The sequence below is a fragment of the Symsagittifera roscoffensis genome, chromosome 6, assembly GCF_963678635.1.
Source record: "Symsagittifera roscoffensis chromosome 6, txSymRosc1.1, whole genome shotgun sequence".
Taxonomy (NCBI): domain Eukaryota; kingdom Metazoa; phylum Xenacoelomorpha; order Acoela; family Convolutidae; genus Symsagittifera; species Symsagittifera roscoffensis.
The window spans coordinates 33,279,900-33,294,563 of NC_087067.1; the positions used below are offsets into that span (position 1 = coordinate 33,279,900).

Here is a 14,664-nt window from a genome sequence, read left to right on the forward strand (position 1 = left end):
GTTTGTAGCTCAAGTTTACGTGGAGTAATCATCAGTTGAAAATTTGGGGGGACCCGAATTTCGGCCATTTTGGACGAAAATCGGCCTAAAAGCTAACTTTTAAGTTAGTGCAATTTTTTTTCTTGCTTTTTTCAAGAGAATTGGGCTGCCCTCCGCTGTCGCAGAGTGCATTCAAAGAAAACTTATCAAATAGATTTGAATACTTACCTATTTAATAAGTTTATCACAACAATTAGGCTAAAAGCAACTGACAGTATCTTGGCTGGTATTCAATCATATGCCACTTACAGTGGATGTGCGGCTATCATGCCATAGATGGACATTCAAGGTACCTTGTACACGCTCCATAGGTTTTGACCAGCTGATTTGGCCATAAAACACATTGGGCCAAAAAAATTCCAAACAATGTCAATTTTCAGTATTTTGTTTGAAATGCATAAATTATAACGTGAGCGTGCAAAATTTTACATGGTATAAGAGCATATTTTTACTCTCGCGCGAGGGCGAGTGTTTTAAAAGTAATTTACATAGACATAAGCTAGTAAGGATATAAATGAAAGCGGAGTAACTCAAATGCCTACGACCATACCATGTTGAATGCACCGGCTCTCGTCCGATCACCGAAGTTAAGCAACATTGGGCCTGGTTAGTACTTGGATGGGAGACCGCCTGGGAACACCAGGTGTTGTAGGCTTTTATTTAAAGCAAAAGTAATTCTTTTACTTTTATGCGCTAAGAGTTATTGCTGTTTAAAGTTTCAAAATTTATGTTTTTTTTTCGTTCAAAGTTCATTTTTTTCATCTTGTTTCATAAATTTGAGCTCAGGACAATTCCAACGAGCCCAAAACGACGTTTGTAGCTCAAGTGTACGTGGAGTAATCATCAGTTGAAAATTTGGGGGGACCCGAATTTCGGCCATTTTGAACGAAAATCGGCCTAAAAGCTAATTTTTACGTTAGTGCAATTTTTTTTCTTGCATTTTTCAAGAGAATTGGGCTGCCCTGCGCTGTCGCAGAGTGCATTCAAAGAATACTTATCAAATAAATTTGAATACTTACCTATTTAATAAGTTTATCACAACAATTAGGCTAAAAGCAACTGACAGTATCCTGGCTGGTATTCAATCATATGCCACTTACAGTGGATGTGCGGCTATCATGCCATAGATGGTCATTCAAGGTACCTTGTACACGCTCCATAGGTTTTGACCAGCTGATTTGGCCATAAAACACATTGGGCCAAAAAAATTCCAAACAATGTCAATTTTCAGTATTTTGTTTGAAATGCATAAATTATAACGTGAGCGTGCAAAATTTTACATGGTATAAGGGCATATTTTTACTCTCGCGCGAGGGCGAGTGTTTTAAAAGTAATTTACATAGACATAAGCTAGTAAGGATATAAATGAAAGCGGAGTAACTCAAATGCCTACGACCATACCATGTTGAATGCACCGGCTCTCGTCCGATCACCGAAGTTAAGCAACATTGGGCCTGGTTAGTACTTGGATGGGAGACCGCCTGGGAACACCAGGTGTTGTAGGCTTTTATTTAAAGCAAAAGTAATTCTTTTACTTTTATGCGCTAAGAGTTATTGCTGTTTAAAGTTTCAAAATTTATGTTTTTTTTTTCGTTCAAAGTTCATTTTTTTCATCTTGTTTCATAAATTTGAGCTCAGGACAATTCCAACGAGCCCAAAACGACGTTTGTAGCTCAAGTGTACGTGGAGTAATCATCAGTTGAAAATTTGGGGGGACCCGAATTTCGGCCATTTTGAACGAAAATCGGCCTAAAAGCTAATTTTTACGTTAGTGCAATTTTTTTTCTTGCATTTTTCAAGAGAATTGGGCTGCCCTCCGCTGTCGCAGAGTGCATTCAAAGAATACTTATCAAATAAATTTGAATACTTACCTATTTAATAAGTTTATCACAACAATTAGGCTAAAAGCAACTGACAGTATCCTGGCTGGTATTCAATCATATGCCACTTACAGTGGATGTGCGGCTATCATGCCATAGATGGTCATTCAAGGCACCTTGTACACGCTCCATAGGTTTTGACCAGCTGATTTGGCCATAAAACACATTGGGCCAAAAAAATTCCAAACAATGTCAATTTTCAGTATTTTGTTTGAAATGCATAAATTATAACGTGAGCGTTCAAAATTTTACATGGTATAAGAGCATATTTTTACTCTCGCGCGAGGGCGACTGTTTTAAAAGTAATGTACATAGACATAAGCTAGTAAGGATATAAATGAAAGCGGAGTAACTCAAATCCCTACGACCATACCATGTTGAATGCACCGGTTCTCGTCCGATCACCGAAGTTAAGCAACATTGGGCCTGGTTAGTACTTGGATGGGAGACCGCCTGGGAACACCAGGTGTTGTAGGCTTTTATTTAAAGCAAAAGTAATTCTTTTACTTTTATGCGCTAAGAGTTATTGCTGTTTAAAGTTTCAAAATTTTTGTTTTTTTTTCGTTCAAAGTTCATTTTTTTTCATCTTGTTTCATAAATTTGAGCTCAGGACAATTCCAACGAGCCCAAAACGACGTTTGTAGCTCAAGTGTACGTGGAGTAATCATCAGTTGAAAATTTGGGGGGACCCGAATTTCGGCCATTTTGAACGAAAATCGGCCTAAAAGCTAATTTTTACGTTAGTGCAATTTTTTTTCTTGCATTTTTCAAGAGAATTGGGCTGCCCTCCGCTGTCGCAGAGTGCATTCAAAGAATACTTATCAAATAGATTTGAATACTTACCTATTTAATAAGTTTATCACAACAATTAGGCTAAAAGCAACTGACAGTATCCTGGCTGGTATTCAATCATATGCCACTTACAGTGGATGTGCGGCTATCATGCCATAGATGGTCATTCAAGGCACCTTGTACACGCTCCATAGGTTTTGACCAGCTGATTTGGCCATAAAACACATTGGGCCAAAAAAATTCCAAACAATGTCAATTTTCAGTATTTTGTTTGAAATGCATAAATTATAACGTGAGCGTTCAAAATTTTACATGGTATAAGAGCATATTTTTACTCTCGCGCGAGGGCGACTGTTTTAAAAGTAATGTACATAGACATAAGCTAGTAAGGATATAAATGAAAGCGGAGTAACTCAAATCCCTACGACCATACCATGTTGAATGCACCGGTTCTCGTCCGATCACCGAAGTTAAGCAACATTGGGCCTGGTTAGTACTTGGATGGGAGACCGCCTGGGAACACCAGGTGTTGTAGGCTTTTATTTAAAGCAAAAGTAATTCTTTTACTTTTATGCGCTAAGAGTTATTGCTGTTTAAAGTTTTAAAATTTTTGTTTTTTTTTCGTTCAAAGTTCATTTTTTTCATCTTGTTTCATAAATTTGAGCTCAGGACAATTCCAACGAGCCCAAAACGACGTTTGTAGCTCAAGTGTACGTGGAGTAATCATCAGTTGAAAATTTGGGGGGACCCGAATTTCGGCCATTTTGGACGAAAATCGGCCTAAAAGCTAACTTTTAAGTTAGTGCAATTTTTTTTCTTGCATTTTTCAAGAGAATTGGGCTGCCCTCTGCTGTCGCAGAGTGCATTCAAAGAAAACTTATCAAATAGATTTGAATACTTACCTATTTAATAAGTTTATCACAACAATTAGGCTAAAAGCAACTGACAGTATCCTGGCTGGTATTCAATCATATGCCACTTACAGTGGATGTGCGGCTATCATGCCATAGATGGTCATTCAAGGCACCTTGTACACGCTCCATAGGTTTTGACCAGCTGATTTGGCCATAAAACACATTGGGCCAAAAAAATTCCAAACAATTTCAATTTTCAGTATTTTGTTTGAAATGCATAAATTATAACGTGAGCGTGCAAAATTTTACATGGTATAAGAGCATATTTTTACTCTCGCGCGAGGGCGAGTGTTTTAAAAGTAATGTACATAGACATAAGCTAGTAAGGATATAAATGAAAGCGGAGTAACTCAAATGCCTACGACCATACCATGTTGAATGCACCGGTTCTCCTCCGATCACCGAAGTTAAGCAACATTGGGCCTGGTTAGTACTTGGATGGGAGACCGCCTGGGAACACCAGGTGTTGTAGGCTTTTATTTAAAGCAAAAGTAATTCTTTTACTTTTATGCGCTAAGAGTTATTGCTGTTTAAAGTTTCAAAATTTTTGTTTTTTTTTCGTTCAAAGTTCATTTTTTTCATCTAGTTTCATAAATTTGAGCTCAGGACAATTCCAACGAGCCCAAAACGACGTTTGTAGCTCAAGCGTACGTGGAGTAATCATCAGTTGAAAATTTGGGGGGACCCGAATTTCGGCCATTTTGGACGAAAATCGGCCTAAAAGCTAACTTTTAACTTAGTGCAATTTTTTTTCTTGCATTTTTCAAGAGAATTGGGCTGCCCTCCGCTGTCGCAGAGTGCATTCAAAGAAAACTTATCAAATAGATTTGAATACTTACCTATTTAATAAGTTTATCACAACAATTAGGCTAAAAGCAACTGAGAGTATCCTGGCTGGTATTCAATCATATGCCACTTACAGTGGATGTGCGGCTATCATGCCATAGATGGTCATTCAAGGCACCTTGTACACGCTCCATAGGTTTTGACCAGCTGATTTGGCCATAAAACACATTGGGCCAAAAAAATTCCAAACAATGTCAATTTTCAGTATTTTGTTTGAAATGCATAAATTATAACGTGAGCGTGCAAAATTTTACATGGTATAAGAGCATATTTTTACTCTCGCGCGAGGGCGAGTGTTTTAAAAGTAATGTACATAGACATAAGCTAGTAAGGATATAAATGAAAGCGGAGTAACTCAAATGCCTACGACCATACCATGTTGAATGCACCGGTTCTCCTCCGATCACCGAAGTTAAGCAACATTGGGCCTGGTTAGTACTTGAGTACTTGGATGGGAGACCGCCTGGGAACACCAGGTGTTGTAGGCTTTTATTTAAAGCAAAAGTAATTCTTTTACTTTTATGCGCTAAGAGTTATTGCTGTTTAAAGTTTCAAAATTTTTGTTTTTTTTTCGTTCAAAGTTCATTTTTTTCATCTAGTTTCATAAATTTGAGCTCAGGACAATTCCAACGAGCCCAAAACGACGTTTGTAGCTCAAGCGTACGTGGAGTAATCATCAGTTGAAAATTTGGGGGGACCCGAATTTCGGCCATTTTGGACGAAAATCGGCCTAAAAGCTAACCTTTAACCTAGTGCAATTTTTTTTCTTGCATTTTTCAAGAGAATTGGGCTGCCCTCCGCTGTCGCAGAGTGCATTCAAAGAAAACTTATCAAATAGATTTGAATACTTACCTATTTAATAAGTTTATCACAACAATTAGGCTAAAAGCAACTGACAGTATCCTGGCTGGTATTCAATCAAATGCCACTTACAGTGGATGTGCGGCTATCATGCCATAGATGGTCATTCAAGGCACCTTGTACACGCTCGATAGGTTTTGACCAGCTGATTTGGCCATAAAACACATTGGGCCAAAAAAATTCCAAACAATGTCAATTTTCAGTATTTTGTTTGAAATGCATAAATTATAACGTGAGCGTGCAAAATTTTACATGGTATAAGAGCATATTTTTACTCTCGCTCGAGGGCGAGTGTTTTAAAAGTAATGTACATAGACATAAGCTAGTAAGGATATAAATGAAAGCGGAGTAACTCAAATGCCTACGACCATACCATGTTGAATGCACCGGTTCTCGTCCGATCACCGAAGTTAAGCAACATTGGGCCTGGTTAGTACTTGGATGGGAGACCGCCTGGGAACACCAGGTGTTGTAGGCTTTTATTTAAAGCAAAAGTAATTCTTTTACTTTTATGCGCTAAGAGTTATTGCTGTTTAAAGTTCGGTGATGTCAAAAAGTTAAGCCTAATCGAGCGTGGTGCAAAAATTTTCAATGGGTCAAATTTTGGCCAAAACAAAAGAAAACCGAAAAATTTCTTTTGCAGTATCAATTTTGTGTACAATCAGCTGCTGATAGGTCAAAAATAATAGAGATAACTTTTGGGGTCTTTGAGTTATAGCCTTTTGAATTTCGGTGATGTCAAAAAAATAAGCCCAATCGAGCCTGGTGAATTGCGCGAACGGCCATAACTTGCCCAAAACTTTTAAAATTTCCAAATTTTATTATTTGGATCACAAGATCAGAGTCAAATCTTGGGGGACTGAGAAAATGAACCAATTTCGTCGGTCCAACACAAAGTTATAAGCTTTTGAAATCTCGGTGATACCAAAAAGTTAAGCCTAATCGAGCGTGGTGCAAAAAATGAAATTTTCAAAATTTTTGTTTTTTTTTCGTTCAAAGTTCTTTTTTTTTCATCTTGTTTCATAAATTTGACCTCAGGACAATTCCAACGAGCCCAAAACGACGTTTGTAGCTCAAGTGTACGTGGAGTAATCATCAGTTGAAAATTTGGGGGGACCCGAATTTCGGCCATTTTGGACGAAAATCGGCCTAAAAGCTAACTTTTAAGTTAGTGCAGTTTTTTTTCTTGCATTTTTCAAGAGAATTGGGCTGCCCTCCGCTGTCGCAGAGTGCATTCAAAGAAAACTTATCAAATTGATTTGAATACTTACCTATTTAATAAGTTTATCACAACAATTAGGCTTTCAAATAATTTATTAACGATTGTAATTACAAATTACAAAAAAGGAAAGCAATTAGTTACACATATTTAGTTACAGTTAGCAGAAAAGAAATACGACATCAAATGTAATATAATACACCATGAAGATAATCATTTTATGGAATGGAACCAAGTTTTTTGAGATATTCAGATGTATCTTGACACCATGATGATATCAGCTTAGCTACAATGTATTTCATGCCTATTACATTTTCTTCAACAAGCAGATCTTTTATTGAATTGAAATTAGGTTTTTCTTTAAAAGTAGAGCAGTTTTCACAAGCGAAAAACAAATGTTGCATGGTTTCGAACTCTCTTTCACAAGAGTAACAAAGGGGGTGGTCCACCAAATTTTTAATCCATTTCCTGGGCTTATCCAGATAACTGTTTAAGAAAAATAAGTAGAGAATGTTTTTATCTAGAGGGGTGAATTTTTTATGTTTCCATATTTTGGTTAGGAATTGAAAAATCAAAGATTTGTCTGATAGATTAAGATCCGGGTAGAAATTCGCAATTTTTCTAGCTATAACCTTCGTTTTATAATTTGGAAGCATCAACTCTGCTTAAAGACTAGACATGTTCATCTTCATAGGATTAATTGCTTTTCCATTTTGAACTAGCTGAAAACTATCTCGAGCAAACTCGAGAATGAAAATGTTTTTTTTAATTAAGAAATTTTTGAAGGATCTGAAAATCTTAGATTTTTTGAAGTAGATCACTTCTTTGTTGCTACCCAAGGTATTAAGTAGGGATACCATGTCGAAAATTTTTGCAGCCGCAATATGAAAATTTAAATTTTTGAAGCCTGTGCCTCCATTATTGAATGGAAGGTATAAGATCTGCTTGTTGATTGAATGTTTTCCTCCAAGCCATACACTGTTAATTAATTTCATTTCTAACCTATCAATGAAAGTTTTTGTCAACTCCAAGTGCCTCATCACATATACGAGTCTTGAGATCACAAAAGTCTCAATATTCAGGCTTCGCGCCCGGAGAGTCATACATTTTAAGCTGAATTTAGCTGAATTTTTAATCGTATCTTCCAATATCTTGGTTTTAATTTTCAATGAATCATTCAAGCTTAAGCGTATGCCTAATAATTTAAGGGATGATACTTTCTTCAACTGTTTAGGCACGAAACCTAAACTCAGAACTTTGGTTTTATCTACATTTATAGCAAGTTTTGATACCAAATTGAACTTATTGATTTCATCAAGTAAATTTCCGATACAAGCGCGTTTAATGAAAACACTAATATCATCGGCGTAGGCCACAATTTTAAGTGCTTGGTTGGATTTGATAGAATTATTATAGCGTATGGCTTGGAGTAAAGGTTCCATTCCTAAAATGAACAAAAGCGCCGAAAGAGGGCATCCTTGTTTAATCCCATTGTCGACTCTAATTGATCGTGATAGGTAGCCACCTATTTCTATCATCGCTTTGGTATCAGTATATATGATGGATATCAACGAAGTTATGATTTCTGGACAGCCTATGTTGTGATAATTTGGCTCGTGGTTATATCAAAATTACCTTTTCTTTTGTTACCGAGATTAACCTGAAAATAAATTTGCATTGTTTTCCACGCATTACTTATTTTTGGACATGGCTGATAGCCAGTCGCCTTCTTTCTCTGAAGTTCTCGCTGAGGGCATTGCAAGACCTCATATTAAAGTCACTTCATTCTTAAAAATGACCATCATTCCTCCCTTTACAAAAAATCATTTCAAGTCTAATGCTAGTTTCGAAGCTGCCTCAAAAAAAACATTGTTGACATCTTGTCCTCCTTTAAACCCCATCATCGAGATCAAATTACCATCTCCAAAGCTTTCTCTACTGTCAAAGAAAAAAGATTACATTCTTTAATACTGAGGCGGAGGACGAGCTGACCATCTTGAAGACAGAAGGACTGCAGCTCCTTGACAAAACTATCTTCCCAACGGGTGACCACTTCTGGAGATATGATCCAACCGGGTTTCCAAAGACGGCCATGCTACGCATGAACCAGGTCCCCGGGCTTTGTGACGACGAGGCAGTCCTCGAAGCCCTGCAGCTCCCCCCAACAGTTCATGTGGAGGGAGAAGTTACGCGTCAACGCGAGAAGTGTGGACATGGGAGCTTCTTCAACGGTAAAGCTTCGGCCGTTATCAGAATCCCCAATGAGAGCGCTGAAACTGACCTGAGGCAGTGGTCGTTCAACGCTGTCAAAACTCGGCCATTCAAATGGCTCGATCTACCCTTCAACGCGCATGTCCCGTCAATTCATTCCTGCAGTCTATGCAAGGAAGAGAAAAAGCCTTATATTGGTCATGATGATTCCTGGTGTCGGATCAGGAGACAACAACCACCAGAGGTCAACCAGACGACATCTGATTTGGCCACAAGCAATTCTGCTGATGAGACTCCGGCCTCTGAGGGCCGAATGGATGAGGAGAACTGGCATGTGATGAAGGCGCGCAGTAGCCTCAGAAGGAGTGGGGCGTTCAGCCGCCAGAAATCACAGAGACGACACAGCAGTCCAGACGCGGAGAAGCAGACTCAATCAAAACTGCAAAAAAGAGAACAACAGGTATCGAGTCTAAAAACTTCTCATACATAAACTTTTTCATAATGTTGTGCTTTAAATTTCTAAAGAGCAGCGGTTTCACTGAGAAGCTGAAACCTCTAGGCATCCTTGTTCCAATAAGAAAGCCAGAACGTGGGAAAACGTCGCATAAACACTACATTTTAGGTCTAAAATTTAAAAAACTAGACGCTCTAACCTCCAAAAAAACAGTCTTTTTCGTTAATAGAAATCTGAGCTTTAAACTCCAGACAGGCAGTTTGCATAGTTCAGTACTATTGTCTACATTTTCTACCCTTAATTGGAATTTTAACACATTTTTTGAAAGTCAAAATGCTTTGACCTTTAAAATTTTTGTATCATGCAACGTTTGCTGCAAGAGGTGTGTCAATCTCCTCAGCAAAGCCTTTTCAGACCTTGATGGTCTAGTCAATTGTTTGACTGAACACCGGAGAGACGAGAAAGTTTTCTTGGCGATGGGTAATGCAAGATATCACTTACTGGTACATTTAACCTTGACTTACATCGTAATAACGGCTAAGACGAAATTAGGAACTTTGCATGCAATTTGCATAAGAAAAACTTATAACTTAGTCAAGACGTGCCTGTTTTCAGAACGTCCTAGAGGTTATAAGGACCACATCAGTATGAATTGCATCTATATTGACCTCAGCAAGCCAAATTTTGAAAGAAAAGTACGACATGACTACGTTATAGCATTTCCAGAATCAAAACTGTATGTATTAAGCTTAAAAGAAAACGCCATCTTGATCAATTTTAAACTGTATAATTCATTCCAAATATGCAAACAGTGTAAGTTAGAAATTTTGAACGAAAACTCGAATTTTCAGAGATTTTACCAAATCCGAAAATTTTCGGCTTTGACAAAGTCAGAATCTGGCAGTATATACTGCTCTATTTGCATCAATCCCCACAGTAAGGACTTTTCAGTCCTTACTGCCCCAGCTAGAAAGCATGATAGGCAACGGGTAGATACGTTGATTTTGGTGGTGGTGATAGTAAAACCCCATCAGGTCTTTACTCATAGAACCCCGAATAACATTATGAAACCGGCTATCTTTAACTATTCAAATTCGCATGCAAAATTTTTTCCAACAGACTTATAATCTAGTCATGACGTGCTTTTATACATTAAACTGTAGAGGTCTAGGTAATCACCTCAAACTTCTAGGCATCCTGGTTGACCTGAATAAGCCAAAACATGGGGGGAAATTACATCATGACTACGTTATAGCGTTACAAGAAACAAAATTGTATGTATTAAGCTCAAAGCATAAGGCCATTTTGACAAGCTATAAATTGAATTATCTAATCCAGCCATGCAGCCAAAATAACTCAGGAGGTTTACTTTTATTATTTCCCAATAAATGGAAAATTCAGAGTTTTTACCAAAGCCACATGGCTTTGGCTCTTAAAGAGTCAGAATCTGGCAGCATTTACTGATCTATATATATCAATCCCCTCAGCAAGGACTACTCAGTCCTTACTGGCCTAGCTAACAAATTAGCCGAGCAACGGAGAGACACATTGATTTTGGTTGGGGGTGATTTTAACTGCCGATCAAGTTCTGAATTATGCAATCTTGCATTACATCGTAGTGACCGGCGGGTCCAAAGATATCACATAATTTGCAACATTTTCGAATCAATTGGATGCTTTGACCTTTTCAAGGTCTGGAAAAAAGTGTATCCCACCCATTTTGACCAAAAATCAAAATCCGAATCGCGTCTAGACTACATTTTTAGCAATAAAATTGACGAAATAACGACCTTGACTACATTATACACAAATTATAGCGACCATAATGCATTACATGCATGTTTTTCAAATTTTCAAGATTTTATGCATGTAAATGGCCAAAGTTACTGGAAATTGAATTATAACGTAGTTAGAGAGCACAATAAGCCTTCAGAACTGGTAGAAACACTCCAGGGGCTGTCTGATGAGTCTCTGAAACTGCCATTATCAGGGACATACGACAAATTTAAAGCCAGACTTCGTGACTGGTTGCGTTTTTTATGCATTAATGGCCATAGACAATTGAATAAAAATATCGCCCCCTACATACAAAGTAGTAAGCCTGCAGATATACATTCCATCAATTCAGAGACAACCAGACAGCCCCAGTTAGCCTCTAGACAGGCCAACTGTCCTTACTCTTCTCTCCGAGATGAGATGGACTTGAGGACCAAATTTAAGTCCATTCGTTGATTTTATTTAGACCTCAACCATGGTGATTCGGGTGCGCTTAAATCACTGCTAAGTTACTTCAAAGTTAATAAAAGTATTAAGCAAATAAAGCTGAAAAGTGGTGAAATTTCCAATGACATTGATGAAATTTTGAACGAATTCTCGAGCTTTTACTCCAATATTTACTATAAAAAAACTGTTGCTGACGCCAACTACGCACCTAGGGAGGAGCTTTTGAATGTTTTTAAGCTGCGGAATTCAAAACGAATAAAGAAAATTACCAAAATGTTTAATAATTCGTCAATCATATACCACTTACAGTGGATGTGCGGCTATCATGCCATAGATGGTCATTCAAGGCACCTTGTACACGCTCCATAGGTTTTGACCAGCTGATTTGGCCATAAAACACATTGGGCCAAAAAAATTCCAAACAATGTCAATTTTCAGTATTTTGTTTGAAATGCATAAATTATAACGTGAGCGTGCAAAATTTTACATGGTATAAGAGCATATTTTTACTCTCGCGCGAGGGCGAGTGTTTTAAAACCAATGTGCATAGACATAAGCTAGTAAGGATATAAATGAAAGCGGAGTAACTCAAATGCCTACGACAATACCATGTTGAATGCACCGGTTCTCGTCCGATCACCGAAGTTAAGCAACATTGGGCCTGGTTAGTACTTGGATGGGAGACCGCCTGGGAACACCAGGTGTTGTAGGCTTTTATTTAAAGCAAAAGTAATTCTTTTACTTTTATGCGCTGAGAGTTATTGCTGTTTAAATTTCGGTGATGTCAAAAAAATAAGCCCAATCGAGCCTGGTGAATTGCGCGAACGGCCATAACTTGCCCAAAAATTTTAAAATTTCCAAATTTTATTATTTGGATCACAAGATCATAGTCAAATCTTAGGGGACTGAGAAAATGAACCAATTTCGTCGGTCCAACACAAAGTTATAAGCTTTTGAAATCTCGGTGATACCAAAAAGTTAAGCCTAATCGAGCGTGGTGCAAAAAATGAAAATTTCAAAATTTTTGTTTTTTTTTTCGTTCAAAGTTCATATTTTTCATCTTGTTTCATAAATTTGAGCTCAGGACAATTCCAACGAGCCCAAAACGACGTTTGTAGCTCAAGTGTACGTGGAGTAATCATCAGTTGAAAATTTGGGGGGACCCGAATTTCGGCCACTTTGGACGAAAATCGGCCTAAAAGCTAACTTTTCAGTTAGTGCAATTTTTTTCTTGCATTTTTCAAGAGAATTGGGCTGCCCTCCTCTGTCGCAGAGTGCATTCAGAGAAAACTTATCAAATAGATTTGAATACTTACCTATTTAATAAGTTTATCACAACAATTAGGCTAAAAGCAACTGACAGTATCCTGGCTGGTATTCAATCATATACCACTTACAGTGGATGTGCGGCTATCATGCCATAGATGGTCATTCAAGGCACCTTGTACACGCTCCATAGGTTTTGACCAGCTGATTTGGCCATAAAACACATTGGGCCAAAAAAATTCCAAACAATGTCAATTTTCAGTATTTTGTTTGAAATGCATAAATTATAACGTGAGCGTGCAAAATTTTACATGGTATAAGAGCATATTTTTACTCTGGCGCGAGGGCGAGTGTTTTAAAACCAATGTGCATAGACATAAGCTAGTAAGGATATAAATGAAAGCGGAGTAACTCAAATGCCTACGACAATACCATGTTGAATGCACCGGTTCTCGTCCGATCACCGAAGTTAAGCAACATTGGGCCTGGTTAGTACTTGGATGGGAGACCGCCTGGGAACACCAGGTGTTGTAGGCTTTTATTTAAAGCAAAAGTAATTCTTTTAATTTTATGCGCTAAGAGTTATTGCTGTTTAAAGTTCGGTGATGTCAAAAAGTTAAGCCTAATCGAGCGTGGTGCAAAAATTTTCAATGGGTCAAATTTTGGCCAAAACAAAAAAAAACCGAAAAATTGCTTTTGCAGTATCAATTTTGTGTACAATCAGCTGCTGATAGGTTAAAAATAATGGAGATAACTTTTGGGGTCTTTGAGTAATAGCCTTTTGAATTTCGGTGATGTCAAAAAAATAAGCCCAATCGAGCCTGGTGAATTGCGCGAACGGCCATAACTTGCCCAAAAATTTTAAAGTTTCCAAATTTTATTATTTGGATCACAAGATCATAGTCAAATGTTGGGGGACTGAGAAAATGAACCAATTTCGTCGGTCCCACACAAAGTTATAAGCTTTTGAAATCTCGGTGATACCAAAAAGTTAAGCCTAATCGAGCGTGGTGCAAAAAATGAAATTTTCAAAATTTTTGTTTTTTTTTTTCGTTCAAAGTTCGTTTTTTTCATTTTGTTTCATAAATTTGAGCTCAGGAAAATTCCAACGAGCCCAAAACGACGTTTGTAGCTCAAGTGTACGTGGAGTAATCATCAGTTGAAAAATTGGGGGGACCCGAATTTCGGCCATTTTGGACGAAAATCGGCCTAAAAGCTAACTTTTCAGTTAGTGCAATTTTTTTTCTTGCATTTTTCAAGAGAATTGGGCTGCCCTCCGCTGTCGCAGAGTGCATTCAAAGAAAACTTATCAAATAGATTTGAATACTTACCTATTTAATAAGTTTATCACAACAAATAGGCTAAAAGCAACTGACAGTATCCTGGCTGGTATTCAATCATATGCCACTTACAGTGGATGTGCGGCTATCATGCCATAGATGGTCATTCAAGGCACCTTGTACACGCTCCATAGGTTTTGACCAGCTGATTTGGCCATAAAACACATTGGGCCAAAAAAATTCCAAACAATGTCAATTTTTAGTATTTTGTTTGAAATGCATAAATTATAACGTGAGCGTGCAAAATTTTACATGGTATAAGAGCATATTTTTACTCTCGCGCGAGGGCGAGTGTTTTAAAAGTAATGTACATAGACATAAGCTAGTAAGGATATAAATGAAAGCGGAGTAACTCAAATGCCTACGACCATACCATGTTGAATGCACCGGTTCTCGTCCGATCACCGAAGTTAAGCAACATTGGGCCTGGTTAGTACTTGGGTGAGAGACCGCCTGGGAACACCAGGTGTTGTAGGCTTTTATTTAAAGCAAAAGTAATTCTTTTACTTTTATGCGCTAAGAGTTATTGCTGTTTAAAGTTCGGTGATGTCAAAAAGTTAAGCCTAATCGAGCGTGTTCAAAAATTTTCAATGGGTCAAATTTTGGCCAAACCAAAAGA

General features: G+C 37.8%; 9 non-coding genes and 1 pseudogene across 9 annotated transcripts; all 10 read left to right on the top strand.

The window, feature by feature from the left end:
* The first annotated feature begins 575 nt into the window (after positions 1-575).
* On the top strand, positions 576-694 carry LOC134849082 (5S ribosomal RNA). Its single transcript, XR_010163124.1, has one exon. It is a non-coding gene; the product is annotated as a 5S ribosomal RNA (ribosomal RNA).
* Positions 695-1,426: 732 nt separating this feature from the next.
* Positions 1,427-1,545, top strand: LOC134849083 (5S ribosomal RNA). Its single transcript, XR_010163125.1, has one exon. It is a non-coding gene; the product is annotated as a 5S ribosomal RNA (ribosomal RNA).
* A 733-nt stretch (positions 1,546-2,278) lies between these two features.
* On the top strand, positions 2,279-2,397 carry LOC134849058 (5S ribosomal RNA). Its single transcript, XR_010163101.1, has one exon. It is a non-coding gene; the product is annotated as a 5S ribosomal RNA (ribosomal RNA).
* A 733-nt stretch (positions 2,398-3,130) lies between these two features.
* On the top strand, positions 3,131-3,249 carry LOC134849059 (5S ribosomal RNA). Its single transcript, XR_010163102.1, has one exon. It is a non-coding gene; the product is annotated as a 5S ribosomal RNA (ribosomal RNA).
* A 732-nt stretch (positions 3,250-3,981) lies between these two features.
* Positions 3,982-4,100, top strand: LOC134848927 (5S ribosomal RNA). Its single transcript, XR_010162977.1, has one exon. It is a non-coding gene; the product is annotated as a 5S ribosomal RNA (ribosomal RNA).
* Positions 4,101-4,832: 732 nt separating this feature from the next.
* LOC134849261 (5S ribosomal RNA) lies at positions 4,833-4,959 on the top strand (annotated as a pseudogene).
* Positions 4,960-5,691: 732 nt separating this feature from the next.
* Positions 5,692-5,810, top strand: LOC134849183 (5S ribosomal RNA). Its single transcript, XR_010163221.1, has one exon. It is a non-coding gene; the product is annotated as a 5S ribosomal RNA (ribosomal RNA).
* Positions 5,811-12,033: 6,223 nt separating this feature from the next.
* Positions 12,034-12,152, top strand: LOC134848923 (5S ribosomal RNA). Its single transcript, XR_010162974.1, has one exon. It is a non-coding gene; the product is annotated as a 5S ribosomal RNA (ribosomal RNA).
* A 971-nt stretch (positions 12,153-13,123) lies between these two features.
* LOC134848926 (5S ribosomal RNA) lies at positions 13,124-13,242 on the top strand. Its single transcript, XR_010162976.1, has one exon. It is a non-coding gene; the product is annotated as a 5S ribosomal RNA (ribosomal RNA).
* Positions 13,243-14,404: 1,162 nt separating this feature from the next.
* Positions 14,405-14,523, top strand: LOC134849131 (5S ribosomal RNA). Its single transcript, XR_010163171.1, has one exon. It is a non-coding gene; the product is annotated as a 5S ribosomal RNA (ribosomal RNA).
* The last annotated feature ends 141 nt before the right edge of the window (positions 14,524-14,664 follow it).